At 39.8% G+C, this 20737-nt stretch overlaps 1 long non-coding RNA gene across 1 annotated transcript in view; it reads left to right on the forward strand.

The window, feature by feature from the left end:
• LOC135222627 (uncharacterized) overlaps positions 1-13129 on the forward strand; it is a 50140-nt gene extending 37011 nt beyond the window's left edge. The window contains exons 3-4 of the long non-coding RNA XR_010316301.1: positions 9448-9836; positions 10160-13129. This is a non-coding gene — a long non-coding RNA (uncharacterized LOC135222627). The remainder of the gene's footprint in view (positions 1-9447; positions 9837-10159) is intronic.
• Positions 13130-20737: the final 7608 nt, after the last annotated feature.

The raw sequence follows: 20737 nt of genomic DNA on the forward strand, positions 1-20737 counted from the left end.
TTTTGTCATTGTAGTGTGATCTGTGTAGTTATAGTCTATTGCCATGTGGAATTAGCCACTACTGTGGCCTTCTCTTAGCTTTATATGACCTTATCTTATAGAAGAGGCTATTTAATTCGTCCTTTTTTTTTCTTAAGGACATGTCTCTTTCCTAATCCATCTCTTTGCTTCTTCCTTGTGTAAAATTTCAATATTGAAATTCATTAGTTACCTGAGAATTACCTTTCTCTACATGATGTGAAAATTATTTCCAGTCTAATGCAAAGTACAGGTCTTGGGATAGATTTTCTTCCAACATATTCTTGATGGTAAAGTTTTTTGCTCGTAATTAAGTATGAATTTTGGACATAGTTCTTTTGAGATTACCTGTTGGTTGTTTTTGAGTATATGGTGTTTCCCTAGCTGTTATTTTTTTAAATAGTATGGTAATTTCAGTGAAAGATAGGAATGGTACGGTCATAAAAAAGGAAGAAGACATTCTGAAAAGATGGAAAGAGTATTTCAAACAACTGCTAAATGAAGAAAATGAAAGACTTGTAGGAGAGGATGGACAAGTAAACATGGGAATGGTAATGGGAATATCTAGGGATGAAGTGATACGAGCCTTAAAAGAATGAGGAATGGGAAGGCAACAGGACCTGACTTAATCCCAGTCGAAGTTTGGAAAGCCTTAGGAGAGGAAGGGGTAGACATCTTGTATGATCTGATGGTAAAAATATTCGAACAGGAAAAGATACCAGAAGAATGGCGGGAAAGCATATTGATACCTTATTTAAAGGTAAAGGTGATGTCCAGGAATGCAGTAATTATAGAGGTATAAAACTAATGTCTCACACGAAGATTTTGGAAAGAATAATAGATAGCAGGCTGAGAGAGGAAGTTAGAATAGGGAAGGAACAGTTAGGATTTATGAAGGGAAGCGGCACAACGGATGGAATATTTTGCATAAGGCAGCTAATGGAGAAATTCAGAGAAAAACAACGAGACCTGCATCTGGTATTCATAGACCTTGAAAAGGCCTATGACAGAGTACCAAGACAAGAAATATGGAGATGTTTGAAGGAGAAGATGATGCAGGAAAAGTATGTCAGAATTATTCAGACGTACAGGAATGTGTATACTAGAGTGAGGAGTAGTGTTGGAGAGACGGATTGATTTGAGATAGGAGTTTGATTACACCAGGGGTCAGCACTTAACCCATTCATCTTCAACATCGTGATGGATGTAATGACCAGGGATGTTAGAGAAGCAGTGCCATGGTGCATATTATACGCGGATGACATTGTGTTGTGTTCAGAGGGGAAGGAGGAGTTGGAGGGGAGGTTGGAGAGGTGGAGAGCAGCACTTGAGTAGAGAGGAATGAGAATAAGCAGATCAAAAACCGAATATACTATGTGTTTTCTAGTATTACTGAGGACGGTGGAAGTAGCATAAGATTTGGTGGGGAAGAAATAAAGTACAGAAGTTCAAGTACTTAGGGTCCGTATTAGAGGATAGTGGAAGCATGGACCAAGAGGTGAGACACCGAATTCAGGCAGGATGGAATAACTGGAGGTCTGCATCAGGGGTCCTCTGTGACAAGAAGGTCCCTCTGAAATTGAAAGGAAAGTTCCATAGGACAGTGGTCAGACCAGCAATGTTATATGGAACAGAAACAGCAAGTATGAGGAAAACAGAGGAGAAGAAGATGGATGTAGCAGAAATGAGAATGTTGAGATGGATGTCAGGAGTAACAAGGGAAGATAGGATTAGAAATGAGTATATAAGAGTATCGACAAAGGTAGCTGAAATATCAAAGAAAATACAGGAAGGAAGGCTCCAATGGTATAGACACCTGTTACGAAGGGAGGAACGTCATGTTGGAAGACATACGATGGAAATGGAAGTGCGGGGTACAAGGAAGAAGGGAAGACCAAGAAAGAGATGGCGTGATTGTGTAGGGGAAGATATGAATTGAATTTATAAATTTTGTGGCCATTTGCCACGCGCCGGAGCCAAAGGCCATTCAGCGCATATATATCAACAAGATATATTTACTAAAAAAGGTATACATAATTAATCCAAATTATTAAAATAAACTTCATATTAAAATACTCAATTAAATATCATAAAACAAATGGATTTCCTTAAGGAATTTAAAAATCTCTTCTACGGGAGCACCCTCTCCTAAAATATCTGACAAAGGTTTGTTGGTGAAACCAAACCGACGTCTATGATTAAAATAAAGAGGACAGTCAACAAATATATGCCTCACTGTAATGCCAACATTACAATTGGAGCATTGAGGAACCTGCCTCTCTGCTCCACTAGTTAAAAGATACCGGTGAGTTAAAAAAAAGTATGCCCTATACGCAGGCGCGTTAAAACTATACTAGATCTTCTATCCATCCCAACAGAAGGGGACCAGGGATGAACAGAAGGTCTGATCGATTTCAGCTTTAAATTACTATTCAAGTTGGACCAGTGATTCTGCCACTTAGTCCTACAAAATGATTTAATAAAAAGTTTAAAATCTTCACAGGGAACCCTCACAGAGTGGGAAGCCCGGGAGGAAGCTGCCTGCTTAGCGGCTGTATCAGCCAGCTCATTACCACGAATTCCCACATGCGAGGGAACCCAACAAAACTTCACACCGATGCGTTTTCGAGAATGCAGGAGGACCAGCCAATCCTGCACCTCTTGGACGAGTTGATTAGATGGCGTCAACTTCTGGAGTGCAGCTAGGGAACTCTGGGAATCACAATAAATAATATAAGAGTCCCCAGTGCTACCTGTACTAAAAATAAATTTCAAAACGCTAAAAATAGCAAAAATCTCTGCATTAAAAATTGAGAATTTAATAGGGAGGCTTTTTGTAATTGTTCTCTCACCGACGATGACAGAACATCCAACTCCATTTGCCGATTTTGATCCATCTGTATATACAGCAATCGAGTTACTATGCTCAGAAACATGGGCCAAGAAGCTACTTTTAAGCTGAACACTTGAGCTGATCTTTTTGTTGTCTCTAACTTGGCAAATATCTAAAGGAGGCCTACACCAAGGAGGGAATTTAGAAAATGTAGTTTCCATAACCAGTGGAGGAATAAGGCCTACCTCCCTCGCACTTATGTTTAATCTAACTTCAAGGGGCTTAGGCAATGTAGGTTTAGTTGGTGCTCTGTCAACAGGATGTTTTATATACTTAAAATTTGGATTAGATTGAGAGGTTAGTGCTCTTGACAAATATCGGAGACCTAGTTCCTCCCTCCGAATGAAAAGAGGAAGAAAACCAGAGTCTACATAAAGGCTCTCAACAGGAGAAGTTTTAAAAGCACCTGTACAAATACGCAATGCCATATTGTGTACTACATCCAGCTTACCTAACAAGGTCTTACATGCAGAGCCATAAACCTGAGATCCATAATCAATCTTACTCAAGCATAGTGCCTGATAAATTCTTAATAAAGTAGTACGGTCGGCTCCAAAATTCAGGTTACTAACAACTTTAAGAATATTGCACCGCTGTTTAACATTTACTACAGTCTCATTTATATGTTCAGCAAAAGTCAATTTTTTGTCAAAAATAATTCCTAAATATTTGACTTTTTCTTCATAAAGCAAGATAGAACCTTCTAAAAATAAGGTTGGAATCTCTTCCCTTCTTCGTGTTCTGCAAAAACGTATAGCTTTAGTTTTTTTCTGCAGAAAATTTGAAACCTTTACCATTAGCCCAGGAAGTAGCAGCATTAATTGCAAACTGAATTTTAGTACAAGCTTCAACTGCAGTAGCTCTACTACAGACGATAACAATATCATCCGCGAATGCTTGACCAGTTACTCCAACAGGGAGATGTTCAAGTAAACCATTAATGGCAATATTAAAAAAGGTTGGACTAAGCACACTCCCTTGTGGAATGCCTTCTTCCTGAAGATACTCTGATGAGAAGGTAGAGCCAATTCTGACTTTAAGGTACCGGTCAGACAGGAAGTCTTTGGCAAAATTAAACATATTGCCACCAATACGCCATTCAACCAGCTGCATTAAAATACCAGCCCTCCAGGTAGTATCAAATGCTTTTTCCAGATCAAAGAACACGGCAATTGTTTGATTTTGGACTGCAAAAGCATTCTGAATCTCACGTGTGAGACATAATAAGGGATCCAAAGTACTTCTATTCTTGCGAAAGCCAAATTGCCTCTTCGACAACAGGTTCTTTGTTTCTAATAACCATATCAGACGAAAATTCACCATTCGTTCATAAATCTTGAAGACACAGCTGGTAAGAGCAATAGGCCTATAACTTTTGGGATGACTAGGGTCCTTTCCGGGTTTTAAAAAAGGAACTATAACAGAGTTTTTCCACAACTTGTAAGAAGTCCCTGAGCACCAGAATTCGTTTAAAACATCGACAAAGAATTTTTTTGACTCCAGAGGTAAGTGAGAAATCATTGCATAAATAATATCATCTTCTCCAGGTGATGTTGGAGAGGACAAAGATAAAGCATATTCAAATTCGACAATACTAAAAGGAAGGTTATATGCCTCAGAATTTGAACAAACAGGCGGATTAACTATTGTCATGTTTCTAATATTGCGAAATTCAGGGGAGTAGTGACTGGGGCTTGAAATGCTTGAAAAGTGCCGAGCAAAGGCCTCTGCCACCTCTCTTGCATCCGATATAACTACCAAGTTAATTTTCAAAATAGGTAAAGGAGAAGGGGAAAATTTCCCTAGTAATTTACGGATTCTATCCCAAACCAGAGAAAGTGGCGAGTTATACTTTAGTTCTGATATGTACCTAAAGAAGGACTCCCTCCTTGCTTCTTTAAAAACTTGCTTTTGTTTGGCGAGGTTTTTCTTGTATATTATTCTATTAACCAAGACAGGACGCCTTCGATATCGCTTGTAACTGGTTCTTGTAATTTTCCTACTCAAGGCACATTTATTATTCCACCAAGGTACCAGTGGACGACGGGGTTTCCCTGATGTTTTAGGAATTGACATCATTGCCCCTCCAATCATTATACTAGCGAGATATTCGTAGGCAGCCGAGGGGCAAGGAAATTCATTGACCTTACGATTGACTTTGGTAGATTTTTCGTACAGCTGCCAATCTGCCTCCTTTATCTTCCATTTGGGTAAAGATGGGGAGGGTATATTTTGTACATACTTAAGATGGATGGGATAGTGGTCGCTTCCATAGAGATTTTCATCCACTGACCACTTATAGTCTAATCGTAATGACGACGAACATATTGTAACATCAATTGCTGAACTAGAGTTATGGGCTACATCAAACCTTGTAGGAGAACCGTCGTTCATTAAAACTACATCATTGCAATCTATTAATCTTTCAATTATAAGACCACGGTGATCACACCTACCTTCCCCCACAAAGTATGTTTTGCATTGAAATCCCCCATCAGAATGAAAGGCTGAGGTAGTTGGTCTAAAAGTGATTGCAAATCTTCAACCTCTAATTGTCTTGGATTGCCAGCTCTGTCCACCAATCGAGTTTCTAGGCCAGGTTCTAGATAAAGAGAGCACAGGGTGACCCATTTGTTAATGAAAATCTGTGTTGCACAAGCTTGCAGTATGGAGTCTAATTTGATAACTTTTTGTGGTAGTGACTTGGCCGCAATAATACATGTACCACCATGAGCACGTTCACCTACAGGTGGTGGAGATCTGTGAAAAATAAAGTTCTGTCCACAGTTAGGAGAAACATTACCAAGTTTAGTCTCTTGCAAACAAAGGGCAGCTAAATTATGCTCCTTGAAAAGGACCCGGACCTGTTCTCTGTTTGAATGGAAACCTCGTATGTTCCACTGACATAGAGCCATTATTTACTATTAGGTTTTTTTTTTTTTTACTTTTTGGACTTGGATTGGGCTGGTCTGGAAAGACTTGGTCTTGGTCTTTGTTTCATAGAAGAACTTGGCAGATCCTCAAGAGACCTGCTATTTCCTCTCTTGGGAACCCTACTATGGTGTGGGGATATAGGTGGAGATGATGATGGAGTACGGGGTCTCTTATTTCTAAGAGGCACCGTCTCTGCAGCGTGCACCTGAGCCTTATGAGGTGCACTGATCAAGGTGTCATTCTGGGACATACCCAGATCAGGCAGTGAAGCTGCCTGTGAGGCTTCTACATCAGAAGCCCGAGAGACCTCCCAGAAGCCCAGAGGAGGCCCATCGGGAGGGGACAAAGGAGCCTTCTTGGATGAAGGCGGAGATGCTGAATGTACTTCGAGCTCAGAAGGGGATAGCTGAAGCTTTGGCTTTGAAGTTGGCATCCTAGTTTGATCATTTTTATTCGATTTTCCAATTTTCACTACATCACTATATTGAGGTCTTGGGAACAAAAGTCTTTTTGCCAGGCCAATACTTAGATGTTCAGCATGAGCTTTCTCTATGGCTGCCACTTCTTTTTTAAATGACTCACATTCCTTATGCCTTGCATTATGATTTCCTTTACAATTTATACATAATATTGGACTAGAACATTCGCCTTCATGCTTTTGTAAAGAGCAGGCAGCACATAACTGGTTTCGAGTACACACCTTTGACGAGTGGCCATATCCAAAACATGTGAAGCATTGGAGTGGTCTATGCTTAAAAGGTCTAACATGAAATCTCTCCTTGTCAACATATACATAATCAGGAACTTCATCATTAGTGAAAGTGAAAATAATCATTCTTGACCTTGGAACCTTGAAAATCTTCCACACTTTATCATCACACATTTCCAGCAATTCCTCGTCACAGTTCATATAGGTCTTGACTGAAAACAACTCCCTTAGCATAACTAAAACTATAGTGTGGTTTGACCTCTTTTATCATATTAGTATTTTTCAGTTTAGAGATCATGTGGCCTTGTCTATAAGACTTTGCATGAACCAAAAAGCTGTTCTTTCCAAATCTAGTAATATCTGAGTTGGTCATTGTTCCTACCAATGTTCTTAAATGTTTCCTGAAGTGAAAAAGATTACAAAAGTCCGATTTTGTTAAAACAATCAGCCACCTGGCAGGTAGAGGTGTCCTCACCTTACATTTCCCATCTGAAGTTTCCTGACTGACTCTAGCTGGATAAAAGGAATCTACTTCAATATTCAGGGGCATTTTATGAATTAATACACACTTTAATTTTTCCTTATGTGAACACTTGAAAGCATTCACGGCATTCATATGAGTAGTAAACTCAATCCAAACCCTCCAATATGCAAAATCTTGTTTCACAATACTTAATAACTTTTATTTCACCTATCTTCCAAACATTTCCATAAATGCAACACAATTTAAATCTGAGGAGAGAGAATCAACATAAAGGATTCTCTCACCACTACTAGAACTTTCCATAGCCACATTCAAGGTCTTGCCATGGGTCGTCTTCTGTACAATTGAATTTTCTATAGGATTGTCCTTGTCCGTGCCAGAGGTCGAAGAGGAGGGTAGTGTCAAGAGGTCGCATTGTCCGGGGGAGTTTATCATAGGGTCGTTATTCATTAATCCTTCAGCAGAAATTTGAAAAACCTACTGCAAATCAGGCAGAAATCCAGGCCCCCCGCACAAACCCCTCTCTCACCAAAGACACTCAGCAGAGACTGACTCCCATATGTCCACTCCCTACCCTACCCCGAAGGGATAGCTCTACCATAACATGAGTGGCTCAAGTGTAAGCAAAACCCGCTTGATAGGACTGAGGGCATAACTAGTATGCAATCATCCCCATTCATGTTACAATAGAGGGCACACCGGAAAGAATGCAGAGAGTCCTACCGTAGAGACTATACCTCCCCGGATTCCGCAGGCAAGTCCCCCATAGGTAGTTCCGCCCCGATGGATATTGCTATGAAATCATATCAACATCCTCAGGGTCCAAACATACTCGAGAGGCGGACCAAACCTCTACAGTCTCTGCCATTTGGATCAAGAAAGAGCCAATGCGCAAGAGCCCAGCCCCTGCCCAACCCGTAAGAAGGTTTTAGTGAAGAAGGGGGGGGACAGCTAGGTTGAGCAACTGAGTTAAAGATAGTAGAAGAGAGGAAACAAATTTAAGTAAGAGGAAAATTGAGACTTTTGGATTCGAACTGGGAGATATTTCTCCCAGTTCGAAAGCCCTCTTGCCCGCTATGCATTTTCAGCAGTCGGCTGAAAATGCATAACTTCGTCAAGGCAGTCTCAAATCAAGAGGGAAGGGAAGATATGGAATTGAAAGGTATAAATGAGAACGAGGCACAGGACAGAAATCGATGGAGACAACTCATTCGCAATGGCGACCCCATATAAAAATGGGTTTAAGCTAGGAAGAAGAAGAAGATGGTAATTGCAGTTATTATTGGTTTAATTTTGGGTTTCAGCAGCTTTTGTCATTGGATTGTTGTGTCCTCTTCATATAGTGTTAGTGCCATATTCCTGTAGTACTGGTCACTAGTGTGTCCTTCTATATTTAGAAAGAACTTGCCTTCCCTTGATCAATATATTCACAATTTTGAGAACTTAACTCATTTTATTCTCATGGTCCAACTGTACTTTGTGAGTATTTTCTTTCATGAATATGAACATATACTGGCTTTCATTTAGCAATGTTATGAAAATTTTCCGTTTAATAGCAGTTTAGGTCTTGTGAAAGATTGACTTCCAACAGATTCGTAAACAATACAGATATATAATGTGTCTTTCTACTTCCCTTAGAGTATTTTCTTTCATGAATATGAACATATATTGGCTTTCATTTAGGAACATTTATGAAAATTTCCAGTCTAATATGTAGCAGTTTAGGTCTTGTGAAAGATTGACTTCCAACAGATTCGTAATAATACAGATATATGATGGGCTTTCTACTTTCATTTTACATATATAATTTAGGATGTTGCTCCATAGTTACCAGTTTATTGTATGCTAAGTCCACTTTCTTGTTGGACACAGACTGTCCAGTCGTACACTGTTTAGAGGTTACTTATTGATTGTATGCTGCATCCACCTTTCAAATTTCTGTTGTATATATCAGACTTTGCAGTTTTACATTTTTCTTAGGTTACCTATTGATTTTATGCTACAAACACTTTTTTGTCTACATTAAATACGCTTTGCAGTCCTACATTTTTCAGATTTTACCAGATGATTGTATGTTGCATCCTTTGTTTACATTGTACACGAGACTTTGTTGTCCTACGTTCTTTAGATGCCCTGTGGACTGTGCTGCATCCACTCGCATGCCTATGTTGCTGTGATATATGGGCAAGAGATGAGGAAACTCAATCAGAAGGCATCCATAGTGCAAGATTTATTCTACTGGTCAGGCTTACAAACATACACAAGGTAAACAGTTCATCATTACAAGAGTATTGTTTCTTAGTAACAAAAATCGTAATATTTCAATACATCACACCCCTCCACATCTTAAGAAAGAACTTACAGTTTAGTAAAAAATGGCAAATTTCTAATTAATTTGTATTTTCATAGGTAACAAACCCAAGGTCTCAACAGTAAGATAAATCTTCTCGTGCCAGCTGGAAATGACGAACGTAGGACCTCCTAGGAGAATGAGACAAGAATGCCCTCACCAGTACACGTAAAGAAAAGTGAAGAATTTCCCAAGAAATTCCAACGCCAGAAGTAGTGGAAGACGGGTAGCATTTCTCTTGAAATGCAGTTGAGACCAAAAACTCTTCATAAGAACTAGCCATTATGTCACAAACCCATCTGTGGTGTCACACAGCAGCATACTCTTACAAAAGGGAAAATATTTTGTGTAAAAGCAGATTAATCATTGTTAAACATAATTGTAAAGTAAACTTTGCAAGTTACCACAAGGAAGGGGTTCAGAGGCTTGAAAAAACACACTGCTGTCAGTACGTATATGGTTATGGGCTATGTTACTTGAATGGTTACTTCCCTTTATTGATAACTATGTTGTGGAGTTAGTTTACTTATTAAGATACTTTAATTTGTAACCTAGGAATTGTTTAAAGCATATTATCATGTAAGTAACTGATATTAGTATAGAAACTTTATGTAATACGTAAAGTAGCTACATTTATTATCTATTCAGTAACAGTATAGAGTTATTTCATATCTGTAATGCATACTTAAATTAGCAGTTATTTCAACACCTCTCATTTGTCTGAAATTAAATTAGCAGTTATTTCAACACCTTTCATTTGTCTACTTTCAGACTGCATTCATTGTTGTTCTCAATAAAGTCAAGCAAATAGACCAAGTTCTTATAGTCTGGACTGACTTGGGTCCCAACTCTCATCACAGCACCAGTGAGCATACCAACAAGTAGTGAAGTGGCAACTCTGGGAGGGGAAAGTGAATGCAGAGGGGCTCCCAAGATCTGAATGGGAACACTTGTTCATACACAAACAAACCTTTGGTCTTAACAGTAGGATAATTTCTAGCGCCTAGCTGGATCAAGTTAAATTGCAGATGAAAGCAAGGAATGTTGTGAGATCTGGCAACGCGTGTGTATATCGGGTGAAGAGCTGTCAAATACAACGCATCTACGCCACCGTGTCAGTCTTTTCTTAAGCGCCTGGGCGAGAGTTGTGGTTGACCTCTCTCAGCCTTTACCCGGTTCATTGCCCGTTTCGCTTGTGTTTTAGTGTGTGTGTATGCCGTTATGATGGCTTATTCTGCTCCATCCCGGCCTCGTCAACGTATGTGCCCGGAACTCCAGGCTTTCCATGTTCTGGTTTTTTGGCTTCGGCTGTAACTGATCCCCACGACACTTGTAGTAGGTGTCGCTCTAATGTTTGTACAATAACGAATCCCTGCACGGAATGCCATGCGTGGCCTAGAGATCAGTGGAGGTTATTTTATAGTAGAGGGAGCATTGTAGGGTTTCTACTCTCCCTTCGTGGGAGGGGTTTGTCTTCTCCTCTTCCCGATGCTTCATCACCTGCTGCTGTAACACCCCATACACCCCTTCCTTTTCTTCCATCAATTCGTTGTTGGAAGTATCAGGAGGCCCTCAGGCTGATTTATGTAATGTAGCCCATTCATCTTTGGGAGTTAATTTGATTCCCGAGAGGGAGGAGCCTTTTTCATCATTGTCTTTTTTGCAGAGTCGGAGGCGTCCAAAATGGCGGCGCTTTGGGGGACGCTTGGGCTATGGGGTTCACTGTCCTTGGAGAGTTTGCTGACACACTTCATGGATCCTCAATACCCCCACCTCATGCTGTCCAGGCCTTCCCCCCTCTCCTGGCCTCCTCTTCGTGGGTAGCCAAGGTCAGCCATTTTGTATTGCTCCGCCAGTGACAATTGCTGCTTCTTCAAGTCAGAGGGAAGACCGTGGTGTCGGCTCCGCTAGTGACGTCACGGGGTCAGTCATTTTGTATCCCTCCACCAGTGTGTCTGCTTCCCGTTTGGATCGAGGGGAAGCCGTGACGTCTCTTCCATTGATGAGTCGCTCCCAGTCGTCTCCACTGCGCTGCCTCACTCAGTTTGCTGCCGTGATGTCATCTCTGCCATCCAGTTTGCTGCATCTCCCTTCCCTGTCATCAGACCCTTCTCTTGCTGATCTGTCTGAAGCTTTATGCCAGGCTGGTTCTTAAGAGATTGGAGTCTTTTAGAAAATAAGTTGGCTGCCGTGTTGGCTGAGAGGACTGGAAGCAAGCGTGTTGCATCGCCCTTTCCTCCTGTGAAGAGATTGTGTAAGGAGCCAATGCTGTCTTCCTCTCCCTCTTCCCCATCGCCGTTTCGACATATCAAGCGTTGGAAGGTTCTTCCAAGGACTTTGCCCTCTCTTTGTCTGTGAGTGAGGAGCAACATGCCTGTGTTCCTTTGTGTGTTGGTGTTGTGTAGAGTGTTAGTGTATCTTCACCTGTTCAATCTGCAGAGGCTGCTTCGTCCTCTGCATCGAGTAGCAAGCATGTTGCAACCTCCCTCGTTCGTGTACGTGTTGCAGGCGCTCCCACTTCTTCTCCAGGGCCTATTTGTCGCCGTAAGGATCTCAAGGCACCTGTCAAGAGGTTGAAGGTTGTGAGTGTGGAGTTGGTGCAGCAAGAGTGTTTGCCTGCCCCTCTCCCTGGTACTTCTAGGAGTTTGACTCCGAGGGATTCTGATTATATCTCAAGTGTTCGGGATTCTTCACCGGCACATGTTCGTAGGTCTGGCACGCCCGTGCCCATTCACGGCCATGTGAGAGTCATATCTGTTGGGAGATGTGCGTAGTGATGTCCCTAGTGTTGTGAGTGGTTTGTTGCAGGAGTTGGTGCTTGAATCTAGCCAAGACAGGTTAGTTGGTGTTTCAGGCTGTTTGGCTGCTGGTTCTTCCATTAATTTAAACGAGGAAGGCGTCAGTCTCCATTGCTGGAGCAGGAGGAGGGAGGCACACGAGTTTTTGTCTTCCTTTACAGAAGTTGTCGGCCTCATTCGTGTATTCAACAATTTTGAGAGTAGCACTCGGGCTCAGTCATCTTACATTCCTTCCTGCTTGGGAGCCTTGCTGGGAGCTACGCAGGATCTGAAGTCATCGTTTCAACTTCCCTTGTTGGGGCATGTCCAATCAGTCTTGCATAAGGCCCCCAGTCAGTCTTGCATAAGGTTAACGCCTCTGTTTCAGATCGGGACGGTTCGCTTTGCTCAAGGGGCTCTGCCAAGCTGCTACCCCCACCTCTCACAAGGTATAGGAAGTACTATGCTACGAACTCTGCTTTTTTGATGTCGCGTCATCTTAACCTGGACATCATTTAACTGAAGCCGGGATGATTTTGGAGCAGGTGAGGTCGGTGGCTCCATCCTCTTCTCCACAGGATGCCTCAGCGTTGGAGTCTACGGCAGCCTCCATGTTGCAGACGGTTTCTTGGCTGGATTTCTGGTCTACGGTCATTGCCAAGATAGCTTCTGACAGGTCCCCAGAGGGGTTGGCGAGTGCTTCTCCTCTTGCCAGTTTATTGCAGTCAGGAGGAGAGGCATTTTCGTATGTGGCTCACCTCATTGTTAATTTATGGGCTAACCTTCTCTTGGTTAAAAGAGACTTGGCTTTATTCAAAATTGAAAGGTCGGTTGACCCCGAGTCTTTGCTGGCATTGAGGAATGGAGATCTGTTGGAGTCTTAATTTCTGTTCCCTCGGACCAAGCTGGAGGATGCAATAGACCGGCGCCAGGCTGACACCAAGGACAGATTGGCATACTAGGCTGTGTCAACTTCCTAAGTCTTACTGACTACTTACTACTACTCTACTACTACTACTACTACTACACTCCAGCAGCAATCACGAAGATTTTTGCCTGGTAGGCCGTCAATGAGTTCGGTTCCGGTAGGGTCTCCCTGTTCGTTCCAGCCTAGGTCAGAGGACCAACGTCCCTTTCACTCCCGTTCCTTTAAGCTGAGAAGGGCCCCAGGGCAGAAGTGAAGGGGGTTGTTGGTAGGTTAGGCACCTCTCCCTTTGCCATGGGTGGGGTAGTTCCTGGCGGGCCATCGGGCCAAGTGGCAGAGTTATGGGGCAGAGAAATGGGTGGTAGAGGTCCTTCGGGTGGGGTATCTACTGCCATTCGACTTCTTTCCTACTCTCTCGGACAAGCCACAGCCCAGGAGGGCGTATCCTCCATATTTTCTGAAGTTCTTGGCTCTTCAGGAGGAAGTGCAGAAGATGCTGGACAAGGATGCGGTAAAGGAAGTGGTGCATCGGTCTACAGGGTTTTACAATCACATCTCCTTGGTGCCCAAGGCGTCGGGAGGTTGGAGACCTGTGATGAGGTTGGAGTTCTGTGATCGACTTATCCACCTTGAATCACTTCATCAGGAAGACAAGGTTCATCAAGATGGAGACCCCGCGTTCGGTGTTTTGCTTCTCTCTCGGAGAAAAAGTCTTCGAGTTCAATCTTGTGCTTCGCGTTGCCAGATCTCACAAGATTCCGTGCTTTCATCTGCGATTTAACCGGATCCAGCTAGGCGCTAGAAATTATCCTATTGTTAAGACCTCAGGTTTGTAGCTATGAAAAATGCAAATTGTCTAAGAAAATTTGTCATGTTGCCAACCAAATTTACAGCAAGAACCAGGGCTGGCAACTGTACAGCCCCACCCCACAAAATTCTGACTGGTCCTGAGCAAGTAGTCATGACCAATGCAATCAATTCGTTTTTTGAGAAGTGAAGGAACACGTCTATGTTAAGTAAGACTAATCTTCATGCACACTCATCTGCAACACTAATCCGTAATGTCTCAAACATCTCTAGCCACACAAAATCTGAAATACTAAAACATCATTACCCCATTCCCAGAAATTGTCCTTGAAACAAAGTAGTGTGTTTCACACACCTAGAAGGTGTTAGAGAAATAAGAACAATGATACAAAAAAAAAAACCTCCACACTAAAGCCTACTAAGCAACACAAGTCAGTAAATATATTATTGAAGAAATAAAGCATATAAGTATCTTAAAAGTTTCAATTACATCCCAAACAATATTTCAAATTACAAACTTCCTAGCAAAGGAACAAGATGGCACTGGCCCCTCTCTCTCTGAAGGGGCAATATTCCTCGAGAGAGACGGCAGCATTATGCATAAGACAGCTAATGACAAAGCAATAGGAATAGGTCTGGAAGCATATCTACTGCAAGTTGCATCTGTCGTTAAGAAAGCGTGAACACGGGAATCATGGAAGGCCAAGAGGAATATGTTGGTGGTCACGGGACTTCTTAGTCTGGATAGGAGAATATGTATATGAAACAGCAGTATGGGCTTGGATAAAAAAAAACCAGCATGGGAAGAAGAGCAATCCGAATGTCCCTACTCCAAGACGGTTGAAGGAAGACTGATGTGTCACTCAGTTCAAGTGTGGTCTCCGACACTCTTCCACCTAAACTATGGATCGGAGGCCATATGTGACAGGTTCCTTGCATCTGCAATTTTTTTGTTTTTAACTGGTTTCCAGCTGGCACCAGAAGAAAAATTTAATATGGTGTTGCATCTGGCAAACATAAACAAGTACCACTTTTAAAAATATAGATGCAATCACAAAGAGTTAAGCACATTTTATGTATTCAACTTTAATGTTTCACTACCAATGTGTTCACTGGGCTAACTCTGTTGTTTACTTAACTAATATTTTCAGAATCTTGCACATCAGTTTCGATGTGTTCACTGAGCTAACTTTCGGTTACTTCACTAATATTTACAGAATCTTGCACATCAGTTCCACTATTTTCATTCCATTGAAAACTGGGTTCAGAGTTAGGTAAGGATTGAGACTGTTCAAGACCTTCATCAGCATAATTAAATTTAGCATTGCTACCTTCAATCTCATAAGAGGATTTTGTTTGATCAAAATGTCTATGTACATCATCTCCATCACTACTAATAATTTTACATGAAATGGAACCAGTACACTCTTACACAATTCCTGGACTGTTAAGTTGTCCTGCCCTGAAATAATACTAAAAATATACTTGACCACCTCTTCAAAATTCTATCCAACTTTTCCCTTATTACCTTTGTAATTTCTAGGTTGGGCTTCCTACATTTTTACAATATAATTATTTAAATCAGGTATCAGTAAATCAAATCTTGTCAATTTTCTTTTCATCATAAGTTTATGAGAAGGACTTCCAGTTGTGATGTAAGGCATGATATGATAATCACAGAAAAATTATGCAAAATTTCATCCTTCTTTCACATTTTTTCAAAGCAGTTTAAAAGGTTTTAACAGCATTTTCAGCTTATACATTAATAGAGGGATGATACGGAGCACTAGTAATGTGACGAACTCCATCCTTAGCTACAAAACTCCGAAATTCTTTACTAGCAAAAGCTGTAGCATTGTCACTCGCTATTACATCTGGTAATCCATGCACACAAAATATCTTAATTTAGACACTGACTTTAGAAGTACAACCTTGAGTAGGAATAACTTCAACTACAAAAATTACAACTAAAAACATTTGTCCTTCTATAGGTCCAGCATGAATAAGTGCTATGCAAAGTCAAGGTCTACTTGGGGAACTCTCAAGGATGCAATAGCTGTTTATTAATAGCACAATGACAATACTGTTGACACATTTACCATGAATTTATTTGCCTCTCAAAATCCTTATCAATATGAGGCCACCATACATAACATTGAACTAAGTTTTCAATTTTCACAATACCTGGATGAGTTGTCATGAAGGTCATCTGTAACCTTATCTCATCCCTGTGGCGGTACAACAATTTGATTTCCCCCCAATAAGATACAGCCTTGCAACACTTAAGTTCATTTTTTCTTTGAACATAGATTATAATTAAAGATTATAAACTATCATTCAACCATTAAGAATACATGACCTTACTTGAGACAGTACAGGATCTCTATCAGTCCAACTGCATATATAGGAGGAATTATCATTAGCAGTATAAGGTTCAAGCAACAAAACCTCTTTCACTTTCAGAGGTTAAATTAATTAAATTGCAAAGGAAATCTGGGCAGACTGCATTTTGAATTTTTACAACCTGGTTTCTTCAGTTTATATTCATAACTAGAAAGAACTAATGATCTTACCAGAGGCTGTGTGTATGTACTTTCTCCAAATAAACCTAATAGGGTTTATGGTCAGTCCACATTTCAAACTCTCCCATACAAGGCTATATGAGATACTGCCTTTCTCCCAACAACCCTAATAAGGTTTATGGTTAGTCCATATAAGTTCCTGCCATACAAGTATTTATTAATTGGCCAAATTACACTTAAACCCTGTTCCACGCTGGACGAGTGGTTTTCGAGCTCGGCTGCCAATCCGGTGGTCCGAAGTTCGATTCCCTGCTCTGCCAACGCGGAATCAGAGGAATTTATTTCTGGTGATAGAAATTCATTTCTCGATATAGTGTGGTTCGGATCCCACAATAAACTGTAGGTCCCGTTGCTAGGTAACCAATTGGTTCCTAGCCACGTAAAAATATCTAATCCTTCGGGCCAGCCCTAGGAGAGCTGTTAATCAGCTCAGTGGTCTGGTTAAACTAAGATATACTTAACTTTTTTTACACTTAAACCCTCTTTTTCAATCTGACTAAAATTCATTTCTGGTGTAGTTAATGTTCTGGAAGCATATGACACTGGTTAAATTTAATGAACCATCTTCACTCTCATCTCAAGTCAAGAATAATGGTCTATCAGGATTGTAATGTACAGCTATGCTCAGAAATGATGCTACATGATTGCATGGGATTTTGTTCAAAATTCACTAACTGGCAACCTAACATGCTCCATAGTTATGTTATTTCAATGCAAAAACGAGATTATTGCATACAATTAGGCCGTAATATGATTGAGTGAAATCTCTTATATTTCAAAACTGTAAGAAAACATCATGTGTAGCCAAATTTCAGAAAAACAAAACATTTTCAAAACTTTCGTTTACTCATCACTGATACATTTGACAGTGTCATCAAACCTCTGTGTAAATGTTAAAGAAACGAAAAAATATTTCATAACATTAATATTGCTTCCAAAGCGCAAACAAATCTGGAACAGTCCTATTTGATTGTTTTTACACCACACTGAAGAAAATGTAAATATGTACATATAAACAAAAGTAGAATGTGCCCACTGGTATCAACTATCAACATGTGAGACGCAACCATTAGAGTGGCGGTGCAATAAGAACCTCTGGTGAAAGAAGTTTACTCTTGATGTGGTTCGGAAGTTACGTCAAGCTGTTGGCCCCGTTGCTGAATAACCACTGGTTCCATGCAATGTAAAAAAAACCATACTAACAAACAGGAACCACATGGTCTATCATAGGTCGACAATGGAATTATCTTGAAAACATTTGTATTTGTTAGAGGAATATTTGGATTTTCATACAAAATTGTTATATTTCTTAAATACTACAAAAATGAGGGCTTACTAGCAAATATTCACCTATGCAATTATTCTTTTCTCAAAGCCAAGATTTTATTCCTAGGCTTAGGGTTCCATACGCCTTGATATTAATGCTAATAGATATTTTGATGAATAGCCATTTTCTCCATATGATCAAAATCATCATCATCTTTTATTCCTCAAAGAAAAGGTAATGAATACAAATAAATTCATTAGTAACACAGATTGCATCTCAGAAGGTTTCGTTAGTTATTCTAGGCCTATAAATAATTTTGTAGCATCCATGCAGCTTAAAACACAGCCTAAAAATTCCACATTCAACGATAGCTTCTTGTAATTCACATGACTATTTTGAAAAAACGTCGTTATGATTACTGTTAAGTTAATTATGTCTACTGTTAAAATGCTCCAGAGGTAGTTACGTTGGCCAGGTAGAGGAGCATGTTAAGCACGCTGTTATTGACGGCACCGCTAACCTTATCACTGTAGTACTTTGAACTAAGCAATGTGAAACAAGAAAAAAAAATCAAGTAAATCACACGCTGGCTGTGAATTTGAAAACTTGTCAACATGTATGACATTAGAAATGAAAAAAATAAGTTTTAATACTACTTGGCAACGTTACGTCGAGTCTGAGATTCTGGACAATACAAAAAGAATCATGTCGTGTCAGATCTGAGCTTCACTTTACAGGTAAAGTACTAGATTTAATTAATTCCTAAACCTTTAAAAATGAATAATTTTCTTTCTCTCACAAAGACGTCTGGCTTATCTTTTTTCAAATGTATACAATGGTGCCATTACATTAGAAATGTAGGGTAAAAATCTATGGTAGTACTTAACCATCCCATTAAAAAAAATATGCAATTCTAGCTTATTCATGGGCACAGGGAACTGGTCAATAGTCTTTACTTTTTCATCAGAAGCATGTACGTACTACTTCAGCATCTAACTTATGACCTAAATATTGTACTTCTTAATTCGTGAATGAACATCTGTCCTTTAACTGCAAACCACCAGAACGAAGTTTATACAAAACTAATTAGTTTTCAAATGATCATCTTCAGTAGGACTTGTAATAGCAATATGTATCTAAATATACAGCAACATTGGGTATATATCTTTAGAAACATTTTCCATTTCTCTGAAAAATAACCACTATTCAATCCATACTGTAACCGTGTTAAAGCAAATAATCCCTTTGGGTATTAATAACCATATACTTCTGGGACTCAACACTTAATTTAAATAGATGATGTGCATGATTAAAGTCAAGTTTAGTAAAGGATTTACCTCTAGCTAAAGTAGCAAAATTATCTTCAAGAATAGGTAACGGGTAAGAATCAATACTACAACCAGGATTTAAATTGTCCTTAAAATCAGCAAAAGTTCTAACATTTTTAGCATCTTGACTTGACAATATTAAGTGTAGGACTTGCCCATTCTGAAAAGACAACAGGTTTAATTACACCAATAACTTATAAACTTTGCAATTCTTTCTCCACCATCTCTCAAATGCTATGGAACATTTATAGCGTGTTTATAAACTGGCAAAACATCGGACTTCACCTGATAAATTTGTTTGTATGGTGTTTTTACGTTGCATGGAACCAGTGGTTATTCAGCAACGGGACCAACGGCTTTACGTGACTTCCGAACCACGTCGAGAGTGAACTTCTATCACCAGAAATACATATATATCTCTGATGCCTCAGTGAAATGTCCGAGAATCAAGTTGCAGCCACTGAGGTGGCTGGCCAAGACCATACTGACTTGCCACCGAGGCGCTTTCATCACCTGATAAGAATGCTTCAAAATCCTTTAAATATCCCAACCCAGTTTCAAATACACACTCTTATCTCTTCAAAAGTTTTGCAATCTCATCAGACCCGTTATCAATGAACAGTAGAATTAAGGCTAAAATTATTTGGCCAATCTATATTTCATTCAGCCAATATCAACCTAGCAATGAAGCACAATTACCCTTAATAACCGCAATAGTTAACATTTTGTAATGTGAACTATTTTACCATAACCATTGCAACGCCAAGAATTTCCAACAGTTTTCTTATAATCTGTAAAGCAATGCTAATAGACTGTAACTCTTCTCCAGAAATACTAACTTTCTTAAATGTGTATTCACTGACACATTACAGCAGCACTTGTATCTAATTCAAAATCAAAGTCAACATTATTCAAATTCATATTAAAATATTTACAACTGTTAGGTAACATCAAACCAGTTTTAGCATCTAATTTTGGCACACCACTTGTTTAAAAGATATGATAATCATTATCATAAATATATACCTATGAGGATTCAACGTAGCATTACTGTAGTAGATTCACATCAGCCGTGCATCTGATGTGTAGGCCATTTCCTTACGACGCTCCTGATTGGCTGTTGATAAGCCAATCACAGAGTAGGAGACTCTCAGTCTCGCTCGAGAGTTCAGAAAGGCAGGATGTATGGTCCGACCTCTCTTTCGAAAATTATAACTTTCATTACACCTCGGTTTTACCTGCAGCAAAGGAGTGTTTCCGAATTTCATCACTGAACATCTTCAAGCCAATGATTTAAGGTTTATAATGATATAAGATCTATGAAGAAAAGAGTAAATACATAATATAAAGGAATAATGAGAGGGATATAGGAGAACCGATTGTAGGAAAGAAAAATCAATGGGATAAATGAATTTCCTCCTTAATTAAGGTATCAATATCTAAGTAACGATTTTTTTCATAGAGAGATTTCCACTATAGGATATGAAAGGTCATAGTGATAATGATAATCTATAAAGTTCTATTAAAAAGACTCAAAATGTTAAGAAAAAAAAAAACACGTGCTGCATGAACGCTGTGATATTGAATCGCGTATCCAATCACTAAGTATGTAATTAGCTCCTAACGCAACTCAGGAAATTTAAAGTTGCTTGCTTTGCTAAGC

This window comes from Macrobrachium nipponense, chromosome 8, assembly GCF_015104395.2.
Source record: "Macrobrachium nipponense isolate FS-2020 chromosome 8, ASM1510439v2, whole genome shotgun sequence".
Taxonomy (NCBI): Eukaryota; Metazoa; Arthropoda; class Malacostraca; order Decapoda; family Palaemonidae; genus Macrobrachium; species Macrobrachium nipponense.